Genomic DNA, 26,296 nt, shown 5'->3' on the forward strand with positions numbered 1-26,296 from the left:
TAAAGAACCTTACAGGGTAATTCTGGTGAGGTTTGGCTCCTCTCAATTCCTGGTCAAGGAACCAAAAATGATGAGGGTCAACTCCCCTTGATTCTTGGACAGGCAGCCAAAAATGATGAGGTTCAGCACAGGGCAGAGAATCTCCTTCTGGTTGGCGCAGGTCCTTCATAAGTGAATTTACAAACCCAAAAAGTTAGACTGGCAAAAGAAGTTTATTATTAGAATTGAGAAGCCACCCTTTGTTAGGAAGACTGATATCCTTAGTGGCAAGGTCCCGACAGAGAAGTAAAAGGTCAGCAGAAAAATCCTGACAGAAAGGTAAAGAGGAACATGGTCCTGTTGGAAAAATGTGTGAGACAGGCTAATTGTACACTATTTCAAAGTCCGATTCTTTTTGTACAGCAAAACAACTGTTTGGACATTTATACATATATTGTATTTAATTTATACTCTAACATATTTAACATGTATTGAGCAACCTGCCATGGGGGGCGGGGGAGAGAAAGGAGGGGAAAAATTAGAACAAAAGGTTTGGCAATTGTCAATGTTGTAAAATTATCAATGCATATATCTGGTAAATAAAAACTATTAAAATTTTTAAAAAGAAAAATGTGTGAGAGAGATAAAGAGAGGTTAATTCTGAAAAGAAAATATCTTTTCAGTGGGCAGAGTCCCTCTCAGGCAACTATGCCAAGAGAGGTCCCTTGGCCTAGCATGATTCCTGCTTTTAGGTCCTCTGTAAGAAATTGAGCTGAAGGAAGCTTGTTATATGGGTAGCTCTTGGTGGGGGCTGGGAGCAGTTTGAGTTGAAATCAGAATAGAGAATCTTCCAATTGAATGAGTATCCCTGAACTAATCTCCTGCTAAAGGGGAAAATGTTTGTCTTAAACTCTCCAAAATCTAATGTTTATCTGAGTTTATTTGTGAACTAGATTGTTCTGTTTTTAAAAGTGCATTTCCTGGAATTTGTTAACTAACTACTCAGTACACAATAAGCCAACTCTGTAATTACAAGTTTTAAGAATCAAATCATTATGAGAATGTTTCTACAATAAATTAAGATCTCTAAGACTGTTATCAGATTATCATTGTTTTGATCACTTATGATTAAAAAGATTCATTTTCAGATGTTAAATAGAAAAGATATAGTATAGGCTCCTTCTATTTGGGGATATGCAGGAAACATTATTAGGAAGATATTAGAACAATTTCAGTACTGACCTGGGTGCCCTTTCTTTATGTGTAGGAAAAGTTTTAAGTACCAGAAGACTTGCAAGTCTTTTGACTACTCTCTACTTTTTCTCCTTTGGTCTATATTTTACTTTGTGATGCTTTAGATAAAGGGAAAGGGACTTATTTGAAATATTTCAAAGGAATAAACAGAAGCACACAGAATTGCTTTTGGGAAAAAAAAAGTTTGCTGCTGTCAGCACACTGTTTATGTAAGCTTAGGCTGGTTAAAACACGGGGGGATATATCTACATAGTCAAAGTGAATTGGGAATTTGAGGCCAAAGGGAGTAGCATATTTTATTTAGAATTAGTGCTAGTAACTTTTCTCTATTTTCTGTCTTTTGTAGCATTTCTATGACTGAACATTTGTTTTTCAATGTTATCTCAAATAATCTTTCTTACAAATTTTATTTTCTTGCCCTGCTTTACTTAAGCCTGGAAGATATGTATTTAATTTTTAATTCATTCAAGAAAAACACTTATTAGATGCCTACCATATGCCAGGTTTTATGCTTAGCACTGAAGAAAGTCCCTGCCCTCAAAGAGTTTACAATCTAATGGGAGAAGATGATACACAAAAAAAGGTGAGGCAGGTGGTCCATCAAGAAGTACCTTTCACAGAAGCATGATATTCTGTGGAGGCCAAACCAATCGAGTCAACAATGGAAAATGAAGTGTTATATAGAAGTTCTCAGCCATCTATAAGGGAGAGCTTTGGAAGGAATTTAATGTCTACCTTCTTGCACTCCATTCACAGGGGAAAAGTAACTGAGGAAGTTGAGGTATTGATTTCCAAAAGCTGAGTCAGTTTGCATGGTGAAATCTGGTGTTCAGCTTATCTTGGGAGAAGTGTCATGTTTTTACAGTTTGCACAGAAACCAAGCATAACCACTGATGGTAAATGAAGATGATATTTAATGCATCTGAGGTAAACAAAATGATATTAAATGCATCCACCAAATTGATCTCCACTTCAACTTGATTGCTTAGCATTTTGCATTAGTTTCTTCCTTAGTAATTTATAAAAGATTAAATGATCTTGACTACAACTAGTATGTAGCTGATGTGTTTGAGATACAACACAAAATGATGAGATTCAAAAGAGCATTTGGTATCAAATATTGGGGTTCAGTAATGTGACAAAGTCATAATGGCCATTCTCTTTGGCAAAAAATAGGTTTATTTATGAGAAGAGGTTACAGAAAAACGAAGAGGCAAAATAGATACCAGAATTGGTAAATATGAAATAGATTTGGGAGAGCATATAGTTAGACACCATAACACATGGAAGAGGGATAGGGTGAGGAGAAAGACACCATGAGGCAGGGGGAGGGAGAAGGAAAAAGTTACCATGAGGTAGAACACCATGGCAGATTAATCCTAAAGGAATTGACTGATTTATAGAGGAAATTTAACCTTGGGTGTTTAACATAACTTGGATTTTTGACTGGACATTACAAGGTGTAGCTACCCAAGACCTCCACAGAGGTGAAACTATAAGGTTAAACTGATCCTTATTAGTGCCCTTCTCTACTTGCCTCAGGGTATCTTATCAGTACTTCAGGCTCTCTCTACCAATCCCACCTAACTACCCAGGACCTCATCATAACTAAAGACAATAAAGATACATCTTAAGTTTTGAGTCCTTACTACCATACTGAAACAAAACAACAGCAAATATTGATTTTCAAATAGGTATAACTGTAACATTTAATATATTTTCATAAAATTAAATATAGATACCTATCTTTTTTTAAATTTTCATCTCTAATACTTATGAGAAGGATAGATAAATTTAATAAATGTTTATAAGATAAATAGATGATTATAAAAATTTAAAAAGAAATAAAAATTAAACCTTTATGACAAAAATACATAGTCAAGCAAAGCAAATTCTCAGATTAGTTGTTGTTCTGTAGTGCTTTGTGATTCCATGGTTTATAACACATCAGTGCCACCTGTTTTCCACTATACCCATGAAATACAGGTCCAATTAGCAAATGTTTCACTCTGAAATTGAACTCAGGTCTTCTTGACTCCAGGAATACTGAACTTGCTACCCACAATGACTATTGTAAATATATACAAATAAATACAAATTCATTAAGTACAAAATAGTTTTGAGAGGGAAAATACTTTTGAGGGAGAAAGATAACTTATACAAAGACTTCATTAGAAAGTAGTGGTTGAGCAGTAATTTGAAAGTACCACTTGAAGCAGTAACTTCAGAATTCTATGAGATGGAGGGAGGAAGGAGTTCATTCCAAGAATGAACTTGGAATGAACTATAATGGCATGGAGATGGGGGAGGGAGTATCATGCATAAGGTAGGAGGACAGGCCAGTTTAGAGGGACTGAAGCAGAAAAGAAGGGAAACAATATACTAAAAAGATGGGTTGAGGTAGGATCTTGCATATTTTAAAGAACTAAACTAAACTCTTGTAGAGTTAGCTACTGAAGTTTCACTCTGAATTTGAACTCAGGTCTTCCTGACTCCAGGAATACTGAACTTAAATTATATACACCATACTATAGTGTATAAATTAATATACATTACAGATCCAATAGAAGGATGCCTAAAAGGAGCAGTGCAATGACATCATCAGAATACATCATCAAATGCTATACATACATCCTAGCTATACAGGCTTCCTATATGCATTTACTCTTTGTACATTTATTTTCAGGAGAGGTTTATAGGAGAAATATTTTATCTCTATCTTTTTAAAAACTATGCCCCTTCATTAAATGTCTTTGTTTTGAACTATTTATGAATCCAGGATAATGTTACATTAATGGTAAATACATTGGTGAGGACTTATGAACTATGGTTTTGAGTACATTTGGAAGTACTTTGAACTTGACAGAATTAACTCTAGTACAAACCTTTAGCAAGTTGGAGGATTATTTCTGGGGACCTATTTTGGTCTCTCAGAGATTATCAAATACTTTCATTTCTGACAATTAATTGATATGTACCTCAGATGATTTTAATGAGGCCATGGAAAAGAATCTTAAAGAATTATCACAATAATCCTTAAAATCAAGCAAAAGGTATGCTAAAATAAGAGAGTAGATGGCTGAAAAGAGAATGCTAAAAAGAACCATTTTAAATTATACATATTTATTTAGCTTATAGTCTACTAAATGTGAGAACTTTGTCCAATGATAGAAAAGTTGATATATTAAAATTGGACTAGATCAATAAATCGAGGAATTGGTTTCATTATGTAACCAAAGTCAAAAAGTAGCATCATTTCATAAAACACTTGGTCATCTTACCTTGCAGTGCTCATAATGAACAGGATTAAAAAAAAACTACCATAAAGATGACTGCATAATATATCAACTACTCTTCTAAAGATTGTCCCAGAGAAATTCCTTGAAGAACATAATTCTGCCTTTCTCGTGACTTAAATGACCCAAGGAAAGATAGAGGCGAGGATGGCTAGAAGTAATTAGAAAATATGTTTTAGAATTAAAATATGATAATGATCAAAAGTTTATAGACTACTTAAAATCCTCACACCTATAGATAATGAATTCTTTCTCTTTTTATCACCATTACATAAGCATAATGACAAGTTTATTGAAGAGGCTTATTGGTTTATACAAGAAGAGAGTTGGAAGGTATTAGACAAGGACTAATTTCCACCTCTAAAGTGAAACTGACGGGGCCTTGAAACAGATAATTGGAAATTGGTCAATACATTTTCTAGATATCTTATAACTTAGCATGTCATTTCATGTTGAACCGCAAATATCTGCAGTGAGAAAATTATTGATAGTTTCATGGTTACTGTCCAGGGTGCTGAATCTAGTATTAAAAAAACAGAGTAAACTACTATCTATGGTCTTCCATCAGTCAAGGAATATTAGGTACCTTGCCTGCCCTCCCGAAAAGCAATTGAGATTATTAAAAACTATGGAGTGATAACTGTGAAAATCTGAGGTATGATACAATCAGACATACTAAAGAGAACCCATGTGAGTCCAACCCGCTGAAGATTATACTACACTTGCCAGCTTCAGAATGCTAAAGATTATTCTATGAATAAGCTTTTTTGTGATCACATTCAGAAAATAAAATTTCAATTTCAAGGTCCTGAAGAAGTCTGTGTCCAAAATGTCTAGTTATGTGGCCTTTTCTTATTTCTTTTAGGCCCCACTGTCTTTCCAGTCAATAGTTTGGTAACTTTGGAATCATCTTCAACTCCCTGCTCTCCCAAAACCCACATATCTAATCAGATGCCAAATCTCTTCCATTTTACCTTTATAGTATCTCTCACATTTGTTATTTCTCTTTTCTCACACACCCACCCATCTAGTTCAGACCCACATCACCCTTTGTCTAGACTATTGCAATATTCTCTTATCTGTCTCCTTCAAGTATTTTCTCTCTCCAATCCATCCTCCGTAAAACTTTTAAAGCAATTTTCCTAAGGCACAGATCTGACTATATCATTCTTCAACTCAATAAGATCTATTACATCTTGAATAAAATACAAATTATTTAAGCCCTTCACAACATAGCTCCAAACTACCTTTCCAGACTATATTACTACCCTTATTGTACACTGTACTCCAGATAAATTAATATTCTTAAGATTTTTCATATATAACAATGCATCTCCCATCTCTGCATCTCTGTATAAGCTGTTCCCTATTCCTGGAATACATTTCCTCCTCTCCACTTCTCAAAAATCTCCTGATTCTTTCCAAGCCCAAACCAAGCAATTTTTTCTAGATGACACCTTTCCTGATAGATACTTAGCTGTTAGGACCTTTCCAATTTCCCTCCAAAAACTTTTCCTTTTATTTATTTAACATATATAATGCTATATGTACTTATTGTTACTCTTATTATAATAGAATTTATTTTATAATGGAATGTTTTCATTTCTTCCTTTATATAAACAATATCAAAGATAGTATCTGGCAGATAGTGGTACCTAGTAAATATTTACTGATTTATTGATTGATTTACCTCTGGTATTATTAATTCTGAGCTGAAAGAGCTACTGCTGAACAACCATAATAACATTATGTATTCTGTATACCTGAAGGGAGGAAGAGAGTTCTCTTTACACTAATCTCAATGGCTTGTCCATTCTGTTAGGGATAAAGAAATAAAGATTTAGTTCAAAATTAATTTATTTAACAGTAAAGAGTATCAATGACATAGAAAGGAAAGTTGGGAGGGAAAATATTCTTAAGATTCTTGCTTGAGATGATCACATTCTGAGATCCAATTCATAACTATCACTAGCTTGAGAAGGGAATCTGTGAATACTTTAAATATCACAGGACAACATCCTAAGATTTGCCAGAACTGTCTTTATTCTGACTTATATGAGAACTCACAGGACAAAGAAAAGCATGTGAAAGGCAATATAGAGATTCAGAAAGATCATTGGATTTGAAGTAAGAAAAACTTGGGCATGAATCATGATCCATTGTTACCTGTGTGACTTAGGCAAATCAATTAACCTCTCTTGATTTGTTTTCTTCTCTGCAAAATGTGGGGGATGAATTATGCAATCTCTGAAGTTCTTTATTTCTCTAGCATCCTGTGATTTATATTCTAGATGATGCTCTAACATGTTTATTCTGGCCACAAGAATTATGAAGCTAGACCAAGATGAATTCCTGTTACAACATTTGAAACTCAACTCATATAAGGTTCAGAGTCAACATGAAATGTATGCATTGCATCCAAAAGCTTTATGTGAAGGTAATTTGACAACAGCACAACCATTAATATCATAGATACAACCATCTGTCATGCTTTTTCAAATTCATCTCTCGAACATAACAAGATCATAAAGTGAATAAAAAGTATTTCTTCCCTGATCACCTTAGCAACTGCTGAAAAGGAGTTACAGGATCCTTCTATATCGACTAGTGTAACACAAAGAGCTTTTCTAAAGTATTCACCTTTGTCAATTAAAAGACTGTGTTATCCAAAAGGGGAGGAGCATTAAACATACTAAAAGGCATAGTGGTGAAATGTTTTAATTACTTTTCCATTCACATTAGTGTTTTGTATGGTGCATCACTGCATGATTTAGGATGATGTCAGGGTTCCAAGATTGGGGCACATGCAAGAGAATAGAGGAAAATTCATAAGATGTTGCAAAGGTTGTAGCTGTTATTGATATGGTGAAAGTGTCATTATTTCCCCAATACTCTATCCTAAGACCTCAAGCAGTTTATTGCACAATTCAATGCATAAGCTTTTCCAGGGACACACACAAACACAAAAAGAACACAAACAGATAAAAGCAACTCAAGTAACTGAACTCTCCACAAAGTGGGCCTACTGACTCTCCTGTACTCCCTCCTTCCAACTTACTCAGTTTTACAACCACTTGGACCTTAGAGGTCTGGTGTCATTTGCCTCTCTATATTGTTATGGAGGGCCCTGGGTAAAACATTTATAACCTTATTGAGCTTATTATGAGTAACTTCTGCATTCTTCTTCCAAAAGCTTATCTGACATGCTTCCGTAATTATGACAATAACTTACTCCCTCCTAAGTAGCTACTCTACACTTTATCTGCCTAGGAGGTAATGTGACCTAGTCTTTCCACATGTATCTGAGGAAACTTGGCTCACTCCTGAAAAGGCATTATAGGGAATAAGTACACTCTCTCTGAATTTAACAGTACAGATCAGTGTCACTATGCCTACAATTAGTTGCTATTAATTAGCCACCTTCCCCATGCCAGGTCTTTATAGCTATAGCTATAGCAGCTCACTGTTTTATTATGTTCAGCACTCTCTATATTTTTTCACTGAATATTTTTTTACCTGCTTTCTTCTCAAAGGACTGAAAGAGGTCCATTCAGTTCCATAAATTCAACAAACATTTATTAAACATCTACTATTTGCAAGAGAGAAGGAGGAACACGGCGCAAATACCTTTTTTTTTTTACACATTCCCTCTCAATATATAGCCAGAATATCCATATCCTCCCTGTCCTAAGACTCACAACCCTCTCCCTCCTAATCCTCACTAATAACATAGTATGATGCTTTCAATAAAGTTACCCCTGAAATATGTTTATTGTTCTGACCTTAAATATCAAAAAAGAATTATTTTCACATACAGACCAAGATGAGAAAAACAATTCCATATGAAAATGTGAATCTGAATTTCATATCATTTGCTTTTTTTTAATATAAAATAAATGCCATATTCTTTCAAAATTTCCTGCTTATTTTTGCTTTTTTTTCTAAACCTCTTTCTGTTATGTGCATTTAAAATGTTTTAATGGCCTTATTTTTCTTTTGAATTATTTTTTTTCTAATTCACCCCCCCATCTCTCACCTCTTAATTACTAACCCAGAAAAAGAAATTTTAAAAAAAAAACCCTTGTAAGAAATAAGCAAAGCCAAAAAGCTCAAATCCACATAGTGGCCATGTCCCAAAAAAAATCTATATTTCTTTCTCTACTCTGTGCTAATCTCTTCTCTGTCAGAAAGTAGTTCACATGTTTCATATTAGGTCATCTGGAGAAATGGTTGGCCATTGCATTGATATAAGTTCTTAAGTCTTTAAAAGTTCTTTTTTTCTTTTTAAAAAACAAAATAAGAAAAACAGAAACGGAATACAAAATAACATAAAACAAAACAAAACAAAAAAGAACATTGCCCAGCAGGACATCAAGGAGGATTCAAAATATATAATAAATTACCAGTTCAAGAAAGTATAAATATTAGTAAAAGAAATTATATTCACAAGTGTCCGTTTTTCTTTGGTTTCTTGTAAATTATTCTTTTGTCCTCTGCTGAGCACCTTTTTTATTTTATTCTTTTTTCCCCCTTTCATCCTTCCCCACCAACACCCCCAAGCAGTCTATAGTTAAGAAAGAATATATTTATGTATACATACACATATATACATACATACATACATACATTACTCCCCCCAAACCTACATAAATACATCTTTCCTATTCCTGCTAACTCTGGTTTAATTCTGCTCCTTAATTTGCCTTGCTATTACATAACCTTCTCCCACCCATGGATCCCTCCCCTTATCTTCTTCCCACACCCTTTGCTTCCCAGTCTGCCTTTCTTCCTCTCCCCCCCTTATTTCTTTACAGGTTTTGGAGGGTGCTAAATCCTTCATGGTATAAATGTGATTTATATATGAACCGAGAACTTGGGCTGTTTCCCTTGTTGAGTTTTTACATAATCCTGTTTTGTTTTGTTTTTTCATTCTGGTTCACTTGTATTCCTGCACTGATCCCCAACTCCCAAGGTTAAGCACCACTCCCAGATCTTTAAGGTTCAAAATGCTGTGTCTTCAGTACCGTACTAGGAACCTTATAGCCAAAGAGCTCAAGTATCCTGGTGTAAACACTGCTGCAATGCTTTGGCTGCTACAGCTACCTGGCTTTTCAAAGGTCTACATTCCCAGACTCTCTGATAACCTTGGGGCAACCCTAAGGAGACTCTGTCTTACTCATTAAGACACAGAATATTACAAGCAACACTTGCTTCAGGACTAACACTGGTAGTGATTGGAGGCTACTGGTGTGTTTGCAGTCCTAAGGTTGGCTTTATTATTGGCCCCCTTTCCTAAAGCCCATGAGCTTTTAGAATGGAAGAAATAATTTATTGTAGTTTCTCATTGGATTTATTGGTCATTATATGATCCAGTGTAAATTTCATTTTTACTGGAATAGGTATTTGGGAGCTGAGTGGTCTGCCACCTGTCACCTTGTTGAGAAGATTTACTCCTGAATTATCAGGATCATGATTTTAAAATGTTAGTAATCCTGCAGAAAAGGAATTTCCCTATTCCACTGGAGGAACCAGCATTCAATCCATGATGCTCCCAATTTTTTAAGATTATAGGGTACTCTAACAAAATCTATTATAAAAAAATAAATAAATAAAGGCTTTATCTAAAAATTCAATACTTGCTGAACTAAAAAAAACCACTAAACTAAAAAAAAAAGTATAAAAATACTTTTATTATCCTTAAAACAAAGATGAAAAAGTAATGGCAAGCTCAAGCAACAGGACAGGCTAGTCATAGAATTGCCACTACACATCATAGTGTAGAGGGCTTTTGCTAACCAGACTGAGCAATCATCCCTTGGGATTCCTGCAGCTTTTTTCTCAGCCTTTGTCTAATGCCCTTTAAACCATCTAGAATTATAGGATGAGGTAGGAGAGAGAATAGATTGCATAGTGCCACAATTCCTGAAACGTTATGACCATTCACAAGAGGAAACCCTTGATCTCAACACCTAAAACAATAATGAAGCATGCCCAAGGACCTGTCTAGGATGCAAGCAGTGCTACCTGGTCATGATCATCATCATTGCCCAGGTCTAAGACACAGCACTCTATAGCAAGTCCAATGTATATTTCTAAGAGACTTATGCAAGGGAACACAGACACACAGTGAATGCCAGGAAGCTACCAGAACTTCCAGAGTCATACTGGGGTCTCATTCTGTTATCTTGTTCTCCTTCTATTCAACACTCTTGGAATTATAGCCAAGGTATTGGGGGTAAATAGTGTCAAGACCTGAATTCTTATTTCATTTAACTCTTCCTGCTACAAATTGGGAGAGAGTCCAATACCTTTGTTAGAGCTATTTGGTAGCCTCTGAAGTCAAGAGCTAACCTACTTTGCCTTTCTGAAAATGTCAAGGGCTGGGCTTTCCACAGCAATAAGAAGGCTTTCATATGAAGACATATTCATCTTGTAGCTGTTTACCATAACCCAAAAACAACACCTACCTCAAAAATATTCTGTATAAAATACTGAACTTGCTACGGTTGATGAAGGAAGACTATCTATTCCATATTTTCCCAAGGAAATTGGTTGTTTGTTTAAGGAGTTACACAGGATCTTTAAAAATTGATGAATATTCCCATATTTCACCAGAACATACCGTTTATAAGACCCAGTGGAAAGCCCCACTACAAAGTTTATATTTAGGGAATAAGCTTTCAGGAACAACAACAGAAACTAAAAGTTTAAATATTTGCTTTTAGTGTCATCCTAAACATCCTAAAAGCAAATCCCCAATTCAGAAAACAGCTTGTGTGCTTATCAAATGGAGAGTAATGCTTCCACAGGAACTACTGCCTTGTTAAGTCATTTTTTTTGGGGGGGGGTTGCATTTTTTTTAAATTTTATAATTATAAAAAAAAATTTTGACAGTATATATGCATGAGTAATTTTTTTTTAATAACATTATCCCTTGTACTCATTTTTCCAAATTATCTCCTCCCTCCCTCTACTCCCTCCCCTAGATGACAGGCAATCCCACACATTTTACATGTGTTACAATATAACCTAGATACAATATATGTGTGTAAATCCAATTTTCTTGTTGCACGTTAAGTATTGGATTCCGAAGGTATAAGTAACCTGGGTAGATAGACAGTAGCGCAAACAGTTTACATTCACTTCCCAGTGTTCCTTCTCTGGGTGTAGTTGTTTCTGTCCATCATTGATCATCTGGAAGTGAGTTGGATCTTCTTTATGTTGAAGATATCCACTTCCATCAGAATATATCTTCATACAGTATTGTTGTTGAAGTGTATAGTGATCTCCTGGTTCTGCTCATTTCACTCAGAATCAGTTCATGTAAGTCTCTCCAAACCTCTCTGTATTCATCCTGCTTGTCATTTCTTACAGAACAATAATATTCTATAACATTCGTATACCATAATTTACCCAACCATTCTCCAATTGATGGACATCCATTCATCTTCCAGCTTCTAGCCACTATGAAAAAAGCTGCTACAAACATTTTGGCACATACAGGTCCCTTTCCGCTCTTTAGTGTTTCTTTGGGATATAAACCCAGTAGTAGTACTGCTGGATCATAGGGTATGCACAGTTTGTTAACTTTTGGGGCATAGTTCCAAATTGCTCTCCAGAATGGCCGGATTCTTTCACAACTCCACCAACAATGCATCAATGTCCCAGTTTTCCTACAAACCCTCCAACATTCATCATTATTTGTTCCTGTCATCTTAGCCAATCTGATAGGTGTGTAGTGGTATCTCAGAGTTGTCTTAATTTGCATTTCTCTGATCAGTAGTGTAAATCAAGTCTTATTGAATGAATACCATAATGAATTGCTTCTCTTTCAGTGTACAGAAGTGTTAGTCACACACAAGAATAAATGACAGAAAATTTAAAATTCCCTCTACTCTTAACCAAATTAAAATTAAAATGTTTTAAATTTTGTAAGTCACTTTTGTTTCCAGTCAGAAACATTAGCTACTATAGACAATATGTCTGGGTGAGAATGATAACATCCCATTTAAAATTAGAAGCATTTGAATACCTGATGAGCTCTAATGATCAATTAGCAATTCTTTATTACAAAGAAGATATCTGACTACAGCTCTAGATGATAGAATTTTTTAAGTGTTAGGAAACTTGAAAGGTTTTTCAGAGACCTTATGGATTTACACATTTGAGAAATGCTAAAACTCAGAAAGATACTTTTAGCCAATTGAACTTTTCTTAGGACCTTTACAATGGAGTATAATATATAAAGGAGTATGTTGTTTTTTATTATGTCCCTGAAGAAGCACAAATAGTTTGAGAGGGTGGGGGGAAGGAAAAGAGTTAAGGAAACCAAAATCAGTTCCTGTTGCCCCAGTTAATCAATACCCAATCATGTTATCAGTGCCAATACTGAATGATTAGACACAGGAATTTTAACTTAACAGAAAATATTTTGTATTTTTATTCCTTCTTCCTTTCCCCCTAATTCTACTGGACCTATACACAAAGCATCCTCTCACATTTTAGCAAATACAACACAATCTTGTTCATTCAAATCCAATTATTTTGAGATAATTCATTATGAGCTGGATTAAAGTTTAAATTGGACCTATGAAGAAAAGGTTTGCTAAACAAATTAATAGCATAAGCAAGGCTCAATATTAATCATTTAACCTAAAATTAAAATGCTTTTCAAGGACTTAAGTATATATTTTAATATAAATGTATATTGAGAAATTATAAAAGTTCTTTTATAATTTGATTTTAAAATACTGTTAATAAAGCATGAAGCATCATAGTTTTTGAAGTATTCAATAATTAAAACTTCCTTCATTCAATTATCTATAAACTAATATGGTTTTACTTTATATAAAACATAAGAAGGAGCTGTGACTAAAAGAGAAGGGGCAGCTATTTACCCTGTTCATTGCTAAGACTAAAGAGCAGGGAGCCAATAGACTGGTAAATGTGATTCCCACAAGACCTACAACCACCCATCGAATCAAGAAGTGCCCAGTCAATGACATTCTCTTGACCCATAAACTAATATCATGACATAAGTAATTCTTGTTTTCTAATTGTCAGCAGGCTTTTCACCATCTCCACCTCCAAAATCACGTTTAAATACAATCAACTGGTGAGACCAACAATACAATCAATCTGACTAAATTCAAAGACTGCTGTGAGATTCAGGTCATGGTCCCAAGTACTTTAGAAGTCTTGTGTTTGCTGAAAATTGAATTTAAAAATCTTTTAAACTATCATATAATGGTACATTCCTGATGAGAGGTCCTTGGACGGAATCAGTCCTTCTACAAACTATTTTTGAATAGATCTTGTCCTTACCACCTCTTCATTCCATCCTGCTTCCGCAAATCCAGACCTTTTCAAATACACAATCAGATGAAGCTGAAACTTTTTTTAGTTTAAAAACTATAATAATATAGGCTTTTCAAAAAAGCACAGAGTAATTGGTGAATAAATCACTTTTTCCATCTGTGTGTGTAGGTTGTAACCATACTTGAAAAAAAAAGAGCAAGCCTTTATTCCTACTTGGCTATTATTTTACCAAATCTACTGGAAATAAAACAAGTCAACCAGTATACCATGCCATATAATCAGAATACATAAAATGGAGCTGAAAAGAGGTTGGGTGGAAAAGATGGTGGCAGTAAAGTCTGAATAGTTGGAAACACAGTTGGGAGAGTAATATAGTAATATAGATTTTACCACAACTGCACCATATTTTCTTTGGCCCCACTTTCTCAGGATTCAGCCTATTGCTTCTCTCATCAGAATTCCAAAGGAGCACCTAACGATGGGGGTGGGGGAGATCAGAATCTTTTCCAGAACCCTAACAAAAATGGACTCGTTATGTGTATCTGCCCTCCCTCCATTGTGAGGAGCAGTGACTACCACCCTAGTAAGTTAATCACTTACCATCAATAGACTTTTACAAAACTATAACAGGAATAAACATAGAAATAGTTCCCCCAATAATTATCCCTTATGGTACTACACTACCAGGGAGTACTATTATCAAACTTAGCTGAATTCTCACGTAGTCTTGGACCTGTCCAGTTCACATCCAAAGGGAGGCATGATTTACAGGTAAATCCTCATTTCAGTTTTCATTGGCATGCATTTGGAAGGCACTCCCAAGATTAGAGATCCCTCCTTGCTTCTCCAGCATCAATGCCAGGCTAGCTGCAGCACCCAACCTGGTTTCTATCTCTCAGATTCATTCTCCCAACTTCAAGGTTTGGAGACTGAACCTAGAATGAAAAAGAATGAACAAAAGGGCCAAGGATCTAGATCTGCTTGGGAGGACCACAATGCAGCAGAATGGAAAGAAGTATTAAGGATCTCTTTCCCTTACTGCAAAGTCTCTCACTGAATACTTTGAAAGAGTCCCTGGATTTTCTCATATACAAATAAAAAAAAGAAACCTGGCTGATGCTGACTCGGGCTTTTTTTTTTTTTTTTTTTTTTTTTTTTTTTTTTTTTTTTTTTTTTTTAAGATTCTGACAGTTCTAGCAACACAGGCAATAGAAAAGCCTCCTTTTAACCACTCAATTACCCAAATAAAACCAGTTGCATGCACACTCCACAGTTTCTCAAAGTATTTTCTTTATATATCCTCATGATTCTCCCAGAAATCATCTCCCCAGAGTTCTGTCCACATGTAGAGATGCTCTCTGAGCAAGTTCATAATATCTGCACATAAGCCAGACTGCCATTACATAACATTGTGAATAATTCATAAATCTTTTTTTAATTATTGGTTTGTCTACATGAATTTAATGGTTTAGACTAATGTGATTGAAAGAGCAAATGGGTGTAGTTCAAAGTCTGAAACATTTTGAAATGATCTTATAGTGCCCTAACCTGAATGAAGCAAATAGAACTTAGAGGGCAAATTAACACCACTGCCCCCTTCAAAGTGAGGAAGATGGCTAAGGGCCTAGACTGTAGGGGGTGATGGGAGGGTAAATGGCCCACAATACTCAAGTCTTTGTTCAGCCATCACAGTCTGAGGAAGTCAAAACCATAACAAATCTCTTCCCACGGACCGCCTACGCTCCAGTCTTAAGGGCAGATACTCCAGCCAAGGATACCAAGAGAAGGGGTGGGGCTGTTGTACCACTTATCTGTTAGTTCCAGGGGAGACTTAGCTATTTGTAAAACTCTCCAGCTGGCATCTGGACCCATGTAAGGTTATCGCCAGAGGATCTAACAATGGATCATTGTAGGGTGAGTGAGTATGAAGAAGGCACTTATTAGCATAAGAGATAACATCTATAAGTTTCTACCTTCTATGGCCTCAGGAGGTTTGGGACCCTCTTCACTTGTTGCTGAGGTTCACTAAAATCAGAAAAAGAAAAACAGTAACTGGAAAAGAAATTACATCTTGTCCCCCACAAAACTGGGGGGAAATGCAGATAGCTACAAAGGTATATTCTCTTTCTCCACCCTCCTTTCCATACTCAAGTTGGACAAGATCATTTGCATATACATCTGCTTAGCCTGAGTCAGGTTGTTGCATAACCTCCCATAAACACTGTATCCTCACTGGGTGGAGGTTCTCCCTTTCCTATGCATAAAGCTAGAAGGATGGATGTAGACTGGGATAATGGTAAGTGCAAAAGGTTCTTGGAATTCTCCCACAAACCCTTATCATCCTAGAAAAAAAAAAAAAAAAAAAAGGATTAAGCTAGTAATCTATTATATCTCTCTTCCCGGTTGTGGTTTCCCTTCTTTACTGTGGAATTATACTACTTTCATTTGAACATTCCTCTCCCTTCAACCAAGATCTTACCAGTTCTCATAGTAAACTAAGCGGTGCCATGGACTAGAGCAAAGACTTGAAAATTAAAAGAAGACTTGAGGGGAGAGGGAAGAGAGGAGAGGGGAGGGAGAAACCCACATGTGGACTGAGGAGCGAAGTCCCCAGGTGATACATAAGTAATCAGCTTGTTATATGGGAGAAATGCACTAGTGAAACTAGCTCAGAGTTGTAACTAGACTACATAAAAAATAGCCTCATAAATCAGTCTTACTTGTGAAGGTTAAAGATAAACCATGTTTGCTTATATATTTAGTAGGCAGAAAACAAGAACCATTGTTAATTACCAACAGGAGACTTGGGGGGGAAAGAAATAAATGGAACTGGATCTTTTATATCTGAGATGGATTTTTTTCCTCTTGTTCTGCCCTAGAAGAAAAGATCATACTAAAAAGATACTATATAATTGATTTAGATCTCTGTACAACTTTCAAGTCAAAAACCTAAAAATCTTTTAAATACAGACACTAAAAATTAAATGACAATTTAATAGGGTAGTTTTCAATATGTAGTGTAGGTTTCAAATATAATACAGGTCTATTGCAATTTTTAAAAGACAATCTTATAGTCATTTTTAAATGTCCTACATTAACATAATTCCAGATTTTACTATTTAAATATATGTTGTTATTGTTTTTTTTTTTAATGGAGTAACTAAGCTAGCAAAAGACTACATTTATATCATCCAGAGGCCAAAGCCAGTAAGAATTAGCTATATATTCTTGTCTTTGGTACAGCAAATTTGTTGAATAGGGTTATAGACAGGGATACATTAGTACATTTTTATCAACTCACTCTCCAAGGTTTGAAGAGGGGGCAGGGCAGGAATGTATAAATGACACACTTTTAAGTTTAACTTAACATTATTAACATTTTCCCATAATTTTCTTAAGACTAGAAATCAATAGAACAATAAATCAAGCCCTGATTTCTAATATTTGTTGATTTCCTTGATATAGACACTCACAAAGGAAATGTAATAATAGGCTCACCGGACTGGTTCCAATCTACATACCTTTGGTAGTAGATTAAATAAAGAAATAATCAGTGCTTTCTGTACTTTCCAAATAATACACTCACTCTCCTCAAGACCTGCCAGGTCCTAGATGGTCTTTAGTCTATGTAGGACTAATCATGGCCAAAGAAGTGAAGTTTGTCTTTGGTGTTGCCAGTGCTCCCCTTCTTGTGCTCCTCATATAGGGCTGTACCCTCTCTTCTTATCTTCCAAATGGCACCTAGTTTCTCTCTTTATCTTCTCTCCTACACTGCAAATACAAACCCTCAGGAAAAAAACAATGAACTCATCTACCCTGATAGACAAGTAATTGATAAGGCTTAAGAAATTACCATTCACGGCATATTGACATTTTAGTAATCCAACATCTTTGGGTTATAGCAAAGTAATTTTAATTGGGATTAAGGCTGTATAGGAAAAATATTCTAGGTAGAAAAATCTTGAAATGAAAGTTACAAGACTAACAATGAAAGCAGTTTCACAAGACAGATAACTGTTTTTTTTATCAGGACAGTGCTTTACTAGCAATATATAATATATGCTACATTTTAATTATATAGTTACATATATATAATGTATATGTACTATATGTCAATTATATATATGCTACATTATTATTATATTATATTAATTATGTATATTTATACTAAGTACATACTAAATATTAATTGTGTGTATATAATTACAAATAAAATATAAACTAAATAGCAATTATATATACATACTATAGTTATTCCTTCCACATCACAACTTTCCCCATCATGGTTTCAATATATTGTGGGTCAGCAAGAAAATTAAAAGAGAATTTTGGGGAAGTTTTGAGGAAGCCACAGATGGCACATGAAGGCCAGCAGACAACACAGAAAAAAAGTTTAGAAACTCAGAAATACATAAAATATATGTATAATATTGTATAACACCAACCCAAATTTTACAATAAAGTACTGTAAACATCCTATAAAAGAAAAAGAAAAAAATTCAAACTTCTTTGATATTAAGGGAAGGTAAAAAAAATTTTACTCAGATTTTATGGATCACAGGGAAGGCGAGGGGGGGAAGAGAAGAGGAGGAAAAGAGAAGGGGAAGAGAGGAATACAACAACCATGTGGCTAACTCATGATGTAGAAGAGATAACTGTATATAGTTAAATGTATAGTATGCATACTGTAGATTAATTATAGAGTCACACTATATATGCTTATATATACTATATATTAATTATATATGCATACTATATAAAGTAATAATACACATTATAATAAATTATATATACCATACAGTTTCATGGATTGTACATATTATAATTAATTGTAATAATAATAACAATAGCTAGTATTTATCTAGTACATTATGGTTTGCAAACCCTTTACATCTATTCTTCACTTAATACTCACCATAAATCTGATATTATTATCCTCATTTTCTAGATGAGGAAATTGAAGCTGACAGAGGTCAAGTGCCTTACCTAAGATTACATGGATAACAAGTGTCTAAGACAAGGTTTAAATGCAGAGCTTCCTGACTCCAAATCTAACAATATCCACTATACCTCCTAGAATTCTAGTGATACCAGAATTTTAGTTGAGACTAGCAGAAATATAAAACTTGGGACTGGGGACATTTTCTGTAGATCCATTTTGTGAACTCTACATACACAGTTAAACCATCTTTCTTCTTCAAAATATTTTCCCCTTTAGTCCACCATCATTGAATTCATATGGGACATATTGAGATTCATATAAGTTAGTTGCTGAACTTTAATTTAAATAAAATGGAGGTGTTACTGATGTGACTGATTCTTCAGCCTCCCAGCATAGTAAAATCCCTTCTCGGAAAATGGCAAAAGCCCTTATGACCAGAATAGTGCTTCAGCCCATTCAAGGAGAGCCAATTGTTCTTATAGTCTCTCTTTTTTTTTGCCTCAGGCTAATATCTGATGACATTTCTGAAGAGTTGAACCAACTGAAATTGAAAACATAGAAAGCAGTGATGAAGACACAAAGAATTAGTTTGACCTCCTCCCACAATTTCACATCATTTTTATTCTCATAAGCAGCATTCATCACATTCTACTTGCACTGACCAAATTTGGGAAAAGGATGAAAATGCAAAAAAAGACATTCTATTCTTGGTATTCAGATGAAGGCAAGATGGCAGCATGCTGTTCCACCAGGAAAACAGGCAGTTGTGTAACAGAAACTTGACCATTTTGCAATTCTTTTATAATCACTACATAATGGTCACTGAGTCATCCAGACACTTAAAAGTTTTGTTTGTTTTTTTTAAAGCAACTACATTACATTTTTAAAAAAGATGTTATTATTACATTCAATACTGAGTTTTATCTGAAAACTAGATGGCCATTAAAGCAAAGGGAAAAACACAAATATTTGGATAAAAACTAACTTCATTTTTTTTCTAAGAATGAAAGCTATAACTAGGAATTTTCCATTGAGGGAAAGCCAGGAAGACAAAGGCCTTGAAATACAGTGATATACTTAGAAGATGAAAGCACTCAAGTCTGTGGATCATCTGATCCACATTCTACTCCATCCAAAGAGTCATTGATTAATCACCTATTAGTACAAGGTGTTGGAAATCAAGAAAAAAAGATCAAGAAAAAAAAAATTCCTGTTCTTAAAATCTGTACAATCTGGTGACAAGATATGACATATATATATATATAAAATTTGTTGTAGCATTTCAGCTATGTCCTACTCTTTGTGACCCCATTTTGAGATTTTCTTAGGAAAAAATACTGGAATGGTTTGTCATTTCCTTTTCCAGTTCATTTTATAAATGAGGAAACTGAATTAGTGTTAAGTGACTTATCCAGGGTCACATAATTAGTTAGTGTCTGAAGACATATTTGAAGCCCAGTGCTCCATCCACTACATCATCTAGCTGCATACACACACACACATAGGCATAATATATACACACATGTATAATATGTGAATATATACATATATACATACATGTATACTCTATGTGTGCGTTTGGTGTGTGTGTGTTTGGAAAGACTAAAAGCAACTGAAAAAGCAAGAAAAGGATTTAAGGTGTTAGTATATTTGTTGGACCTTAAAGGTTTCTAGGAAGTGGAAGTGAGGAAGAAATATATTCTAGATATTGAGATAGCCTATGCAACAGTGTAGAGATGGGAGATTTAACACCACATTTTGGGAAGAACAAGTAAGTCAGTTTGACTCAATGCAAAATTAAAACAAGCCCAGCAAGAAAACCCAGAACAAGTCTGTGAGAGGATTTAAAAGTCAAGTTGAGAAGTTTGTATTTTGTATTATTGGACAGTAGGGAACTAGGGAAGGTTCTTGAGTAGAGAAGTGATATGACTGAATTTATGCTTTAGGAAGATTATCTTGGGAGCTGTGTGAAAGAAAAATCCTGGAAGCCAAGAAGAAAGTTATTGCCATAGTCTAGAGAAGCAGTGATAAGGGTGAGCTAGGGTGTAATCTTGTAAGTAGAAAAGAAGGGATGACATATATATTTTAAGAAATAGAATAGGTAGTGGTTGGCAAAGAAAGGAAAAGAGAAGGAAAAGAAGGAATAATAGCAAGGAATGGAACCTGTGTGACTGGAAAGATAATGTGGGCCACAACAGAAATGGGGATTTTTGAAATGAAAATCAGGGAGGGAGGATAACTATTGATTTCTCTTTTGGATGTGCTTAATTTGAAGTGCACAGAGGTCATCCAACTGGAGATGTCCAGTGACTCAATAGAAGGAACCCAGATGCTAAACCCAAAGTCTCAGGGTCCCTCTGTTCTAACTACCTGTATGAATTGGGGTCAGGTTCTTCAATTTCTCTGGGTTTCTATTTCCTAATCCTTAAAACATTGAGGCTTGGATGACTTCTAAGTGTTCTTCTAGCACCATATCTATAATCCCTGCCTCCTATAATGTAGAACTGAAGATCTGGAGAGGGATTATAACTCTGGAAGTCATCTGGATCAAGATGATGAAGATTTTCAAGAGAGAGAGATCCTTGACAGACAACCACAGGACACTGATAACGATCTAGCAGAGGTGGAGAAGGAGAACCAGCAGCGTAAGGGGAAGGAGAGGAAGTAGAGTCAGGGAGTATCTCCTGATTTTTTTAAGATTGGAGAAAAGCTATAGAAAGATGGTGTCTGATTATTCCTGCTAAGTAAGTGCTAGTCAGTCCTTTCATGCATTCAATATGGCAAGTGTGGAAGGGAGGAAGTTTAATATATGCTTCTCCCCATCCATCTTTACCTTTCACTATCATTATGCCTGCCTACTTCAAAAGAAACTCTCCCTAATCACTGATAGTGGGTGAAGCCTGACCCCAAACAGGAAGAGTCAAAGGACCAGGACCTTCCCCTTAGGCATGAGTTGGTTGGAGTGAAGCAGGGTTGTGAATCTGCTCTTAGCAGAGCAAATGGTGAAAGGTAAAGCAATCATCATCATGGGTGTAAGACATTCCAGGATCTGTACCAATCAAAACATTCACTCTTGGAGATGGCTAGCAAGAGGCAACCCTGATCCTTGTGGTGGAAGAGTTAGAATCTCATAAATCATAGATAAGGCACCATTTCATGCCTCTAGGAGCTTCAGGGATTCTCAGTCTTTACCTTTTCTCTGACTAGTCTCAGGGAGTAAGATTGAGCAAGGAGAGTCCCAGAGAGTCACTTATAGGTCTTCTTGGTTCCTTGTAGAAATCTTGTAGGAACAAGGTAATAAATAGCCAAGACCCTACGGGAAACATCCCCACTAGATCAGGGCTTCTTAAACTGGGAGATTTTTAGTGATCCTCTGGGTATATAGGCATTTAAAATAGGTTTACAGATTAAACATTTACTGAAAATAAATCATAATTTCACAACTCCCCCATATGGGGTGTAAACCACAGTTTAAAAAGTTGAGCACTAGGTCAGTAGCCCTGGGGGGAGGGACAACCCATAGTCTCCTCTCTATTAATATCCAACCCATGTACATTTATTAGTTGAAAGAGTGAGGAGTGCCACAATTCCCATTATCAGCTTTTGTTTACATTTTTTCCTATTGGTAAGAAAGAGAAGTCCTTTAAGGCAATATCTTTTTGCCTTTTTTTTCCTCCTCTCCCCAAAATTTATCATGATGCCTGTCAGTCAATAAGTGTTTATTAAATGTTTGATAGGCTGATTGACAGTCTTTCTTGAACTTTGAATATCAGAGCCCTCAAAGGCCAGAGGGGTTGAAAAGGTCTCGATCAATTCATATGGATAGAAGTTTGTCCTATCTCTCCCCCATAATTTAATCACAAAAATTCCTCCAATAACTGTGGTACTAATCAACTTTACAGTTGATCAAGCAAAGTTCTGGTTGACTTATTCTAGTGATCTGTATCACTTCTGCTGACTATATCACTGTGAAATCATTTCTTATTATTAAATAAATGTTCAGCCTGAATCACACAGAAGACTAAAAAAGTAAAAGAACAAATGCTAGAGAAAATGCTATCTTCCTCCATATTTTTATTTTTTCCTGTCTCTATTCATATCTATTTTTCAGAGGCAACACAATCAGTATTAGAGATTGTATGAGGTCACCCTCCCCAAATCTTGCCCCTTGTGCCCTAAAAGAGAAGGCAGCAGGGTTACCCAAAACAGTGGATGAAAGTAATTGGACGAGACTCCACAGCCCAAGAGAACAATGTTGTCAAATTGACACCAGCTGTGAAAAGCCTTCAAGAGTCTAACTATATTTCTTTTTCCATTTGGTCTGGCTTCATTAGCAGGATGGCTAGGGTCTGCTATTTTCTTTTTTCAAGGGTTTAATTAATTGGAAATATTGAATGGAGCAAGAGGCAGTAAAATGAGGGCACTCGATTCTCAAGATTTCTGCTTTATTCCAATGTTTGTGCTGCCCATAGAGCTGGCTAACATCTAGAGCAAAGGGCTTTCAAATCAGGGCTGAGCAGGAATTAAGTTTGTTCACTTTGGGGAGTCAATGAAAAATCAATTCAAATGCGATTAGATGCCTCATAATCAAGTACAGATAAATGTTCATAAATTTAATCAGTATCCTAGGTGGAGTAGGATTCTGGATACAGAAACAATTCAAGAAATAAATTACCAGGAAAGACAAAGCCTATTCACTATAGAAATGGCATGTAACATACAAGATGGCCTGGCTTATACATAGACGTTCACATATAGGCACTTGAAATCAAAACCCTGGTTAAAATTTTAAGTACATCACTGTAGATAGAAAGTGATCCTAGATCCTAGAGTTTCCAGCACAAGATAAAAATAACAAATAAATAAATAAATAAATATTTTACATAACGGGGGACAAAAATCAGGATTGTTTTAAGATCTTTACTTCATATAAAATTAAAATGTTAAATTCTACTTGCAATCTAGTGCTTCAACAATAATAACATGGCACAGACAAGCAATTTCTGAAACTTTCTTCTAATTCAGTGAAGAAGCTTTTAGTAGTTATATTGCTGTGCCATAACAAATCAATCTTTCTGCAAATCATCAGAACAGAAAATTATGTAGCACAGATCAAAATTTTTTTCTTTGAAGTAAGGAGTTATCATAAGGTCAAGGTCATTGTCCTAACCTGTTGAAATTCTAAAAAGACCTCCATGTGCTATGTGTCTACTTCTGCACAAGTGAAAGTATATTTTCTTCAAACTATTCTGTTCTTATATTGCAAATATTTTTCGAGATTTTCTTCTCTAAGCAAGAAGAAACAAACAGTACATTGCTTTAATTAATTTTTTTTAATTTCCTATAAGTAACCAGAAAAAAAAAGTTTTCAATTTTTCAAGCACTTAGAGGTAGCATAGCAAACATTAAAAATGCTTTTCCAAGAAAATGTGAACTTTCCTGAAATTCCAGATGAAAGTCAAGTTGGGATTTATTTTTTTTTTAATCCTTTAGTTTAAGATAAGTGTTAGAAAAACTTTCTTTGACTTTAAGTGTTAGTGTCAGCCCTGGGGATTTAGGCTTTTGGTAAACACAGTATTTATCACCATTTGAAAGTAATAAAACAGCAGCTTTTTTTTTTTTTTTTAACCTCTTTTCTTGGCTGGATTTAGTCCTGTGGAATAATGGAAAGTCTGTGTTTATTTTGTGACTATTTAATTAATGGGTTTTATTTTACATTTCCTGGTTGGTCTCTTTTTCTCTTTGGGGTGTTGAAGGGTGAGGTGGCAAGGAAAGAGGAAGGGTTAAGGGAGTAATGTCAGCAGGAAACTATCAGCATCCCTAATGGAAGGATTAGAACTAACAGTGTAGTTTTTGGATACTTTTTGTATTGTATTTATATAGATTTTATTTTGGAGCAATTTTTCTTAATTCTTTTTGTTGCAAGAAATCTCTCAATATATGGACTATGTGTCTTCAGGCATTTTAGTTACCTGATTACCTATTTAGTTTTTAGATTAATTACCTTCAAACCTATAAATTAATAAGCAGGGTGAAAGTAATCACACCCAATATACACAAGACCCATTATTTTGATTCTCAGTCATTGTCAGTCAAGTAGCATTTTTAAGTGACTACTATGTGCCAATCATTGTGCTCTTACTACAAAGCCCTTTATGAAGCAAAGAAAGTGAACAATTTATTGGAATGATTGATTTAAACCAGGAAGTCAGCTTAAGAGATCATGGAGTTCAACCTGACATTTTGTTTTAAATTATTATAGCTTTTTATTGACAGAACATATGCATGGGTAATTTTTCAACATTGACCCTGGCAAACACTTCTGTTCCAACTTTTCCCTTCCCCCCCTCCATGCCCTTCCCTAGATGGCAGGTAGTCTTATACATATTAAACATGTTAAGGTATATCTTAAATACAATATATATATACATATATAATATACATATTTATACAGTTCTCACACAAGAAAAATCAGATTTAGAAAGAAGGTAAAAATAACCTGGGAAGAAAAACAAAAATGCAAGCAAACAATAACAGAAAGAGTGGAAATGCTATGTTGGGGTCCACATTCATTTCTCAGAATTCTTTCTCTGAGTGTGACTTGTTCTGTTCATCACTGATCAATTGGAACTGAATTGGATTCTCTCATTGTTGAAGAGAGACACATCCATCAGAATTGATCATCATATAGTAATGTTGAAGTATACAATGATCTCCTGGTTCTGCTGATTTCACTCAGCATCAGTTCATGTAAGTCTCTCCAGGCCTCTATGAAATCATCCTATTGGTCATTTCTTACAGAACAAAAATATTCCATAATATTCATATACCACATTTTATTCAGCCATTCTCCAATTGATGGGCATCCCTTTAGTTTCTAGTTTCTGGCCACTACAAAGAGGGCTGCCACAAACATTCTTGCACATACAGGTCCCTTTCCCTTCTTTAAGATCTCTTTGAAATATAAGCCCAGTAGTAACACTGCTAGATCAAAGGGTATGCATAGTTTGATAACTTTTTGAGCATAGTTACATATAGTTCCAAATTGCTCTCTAGAATGTCAACCTGCCATTTTAAAGTTGAGAATACTGAAGCTCCGAAAAGGGTAAGTGATTTTTTTCTAAGGTGTCACAGGTAGCAAATACCTGAGATGGAAATCAAACCTAGCTTTCCTTCATGCTAAATGTAGTGTTTTATCTGCTACTTCAAATAGGGTCTACTGTTGACTACCCAATATTAATAAAATATCGAGGATTTGGATTTGGATAGTAGTTGAAGCAGCAGCATAGGTAGCCAGCAAACTTATCAACACAACAAATTCCTGCTCCTACCTACTCATGGGGAAAACCAGATAGAGCAGTAATATACTCTGATACCAACCAAATGGTAGTTTTTTAAACTCCCAAAGTCTTCTTTTAGCCCAAACTTGGAACTTTCAAAGTAACTCACCATTTTCCATCATGGCTTTGCTTGATTTGAACTTCTTCCAACATCATCCCTGCCCCCT

Source organism: Sminthopsis crassicaudata, chromosome 1 (assembly GCF_048593235.1).
Source record: "Sminthopsis crassicaudata isolate SCR6 chromosome 1, ASM4859323v1, whole genome shotgun sequence".
Classification (NCBI taxonomy): Eukaryota; Metazoa; Chordata; class Mammalia; order Dasyuromorphia; family Dasyuridae; genus Sminthopsis; species Sminthopsis crassicaudata.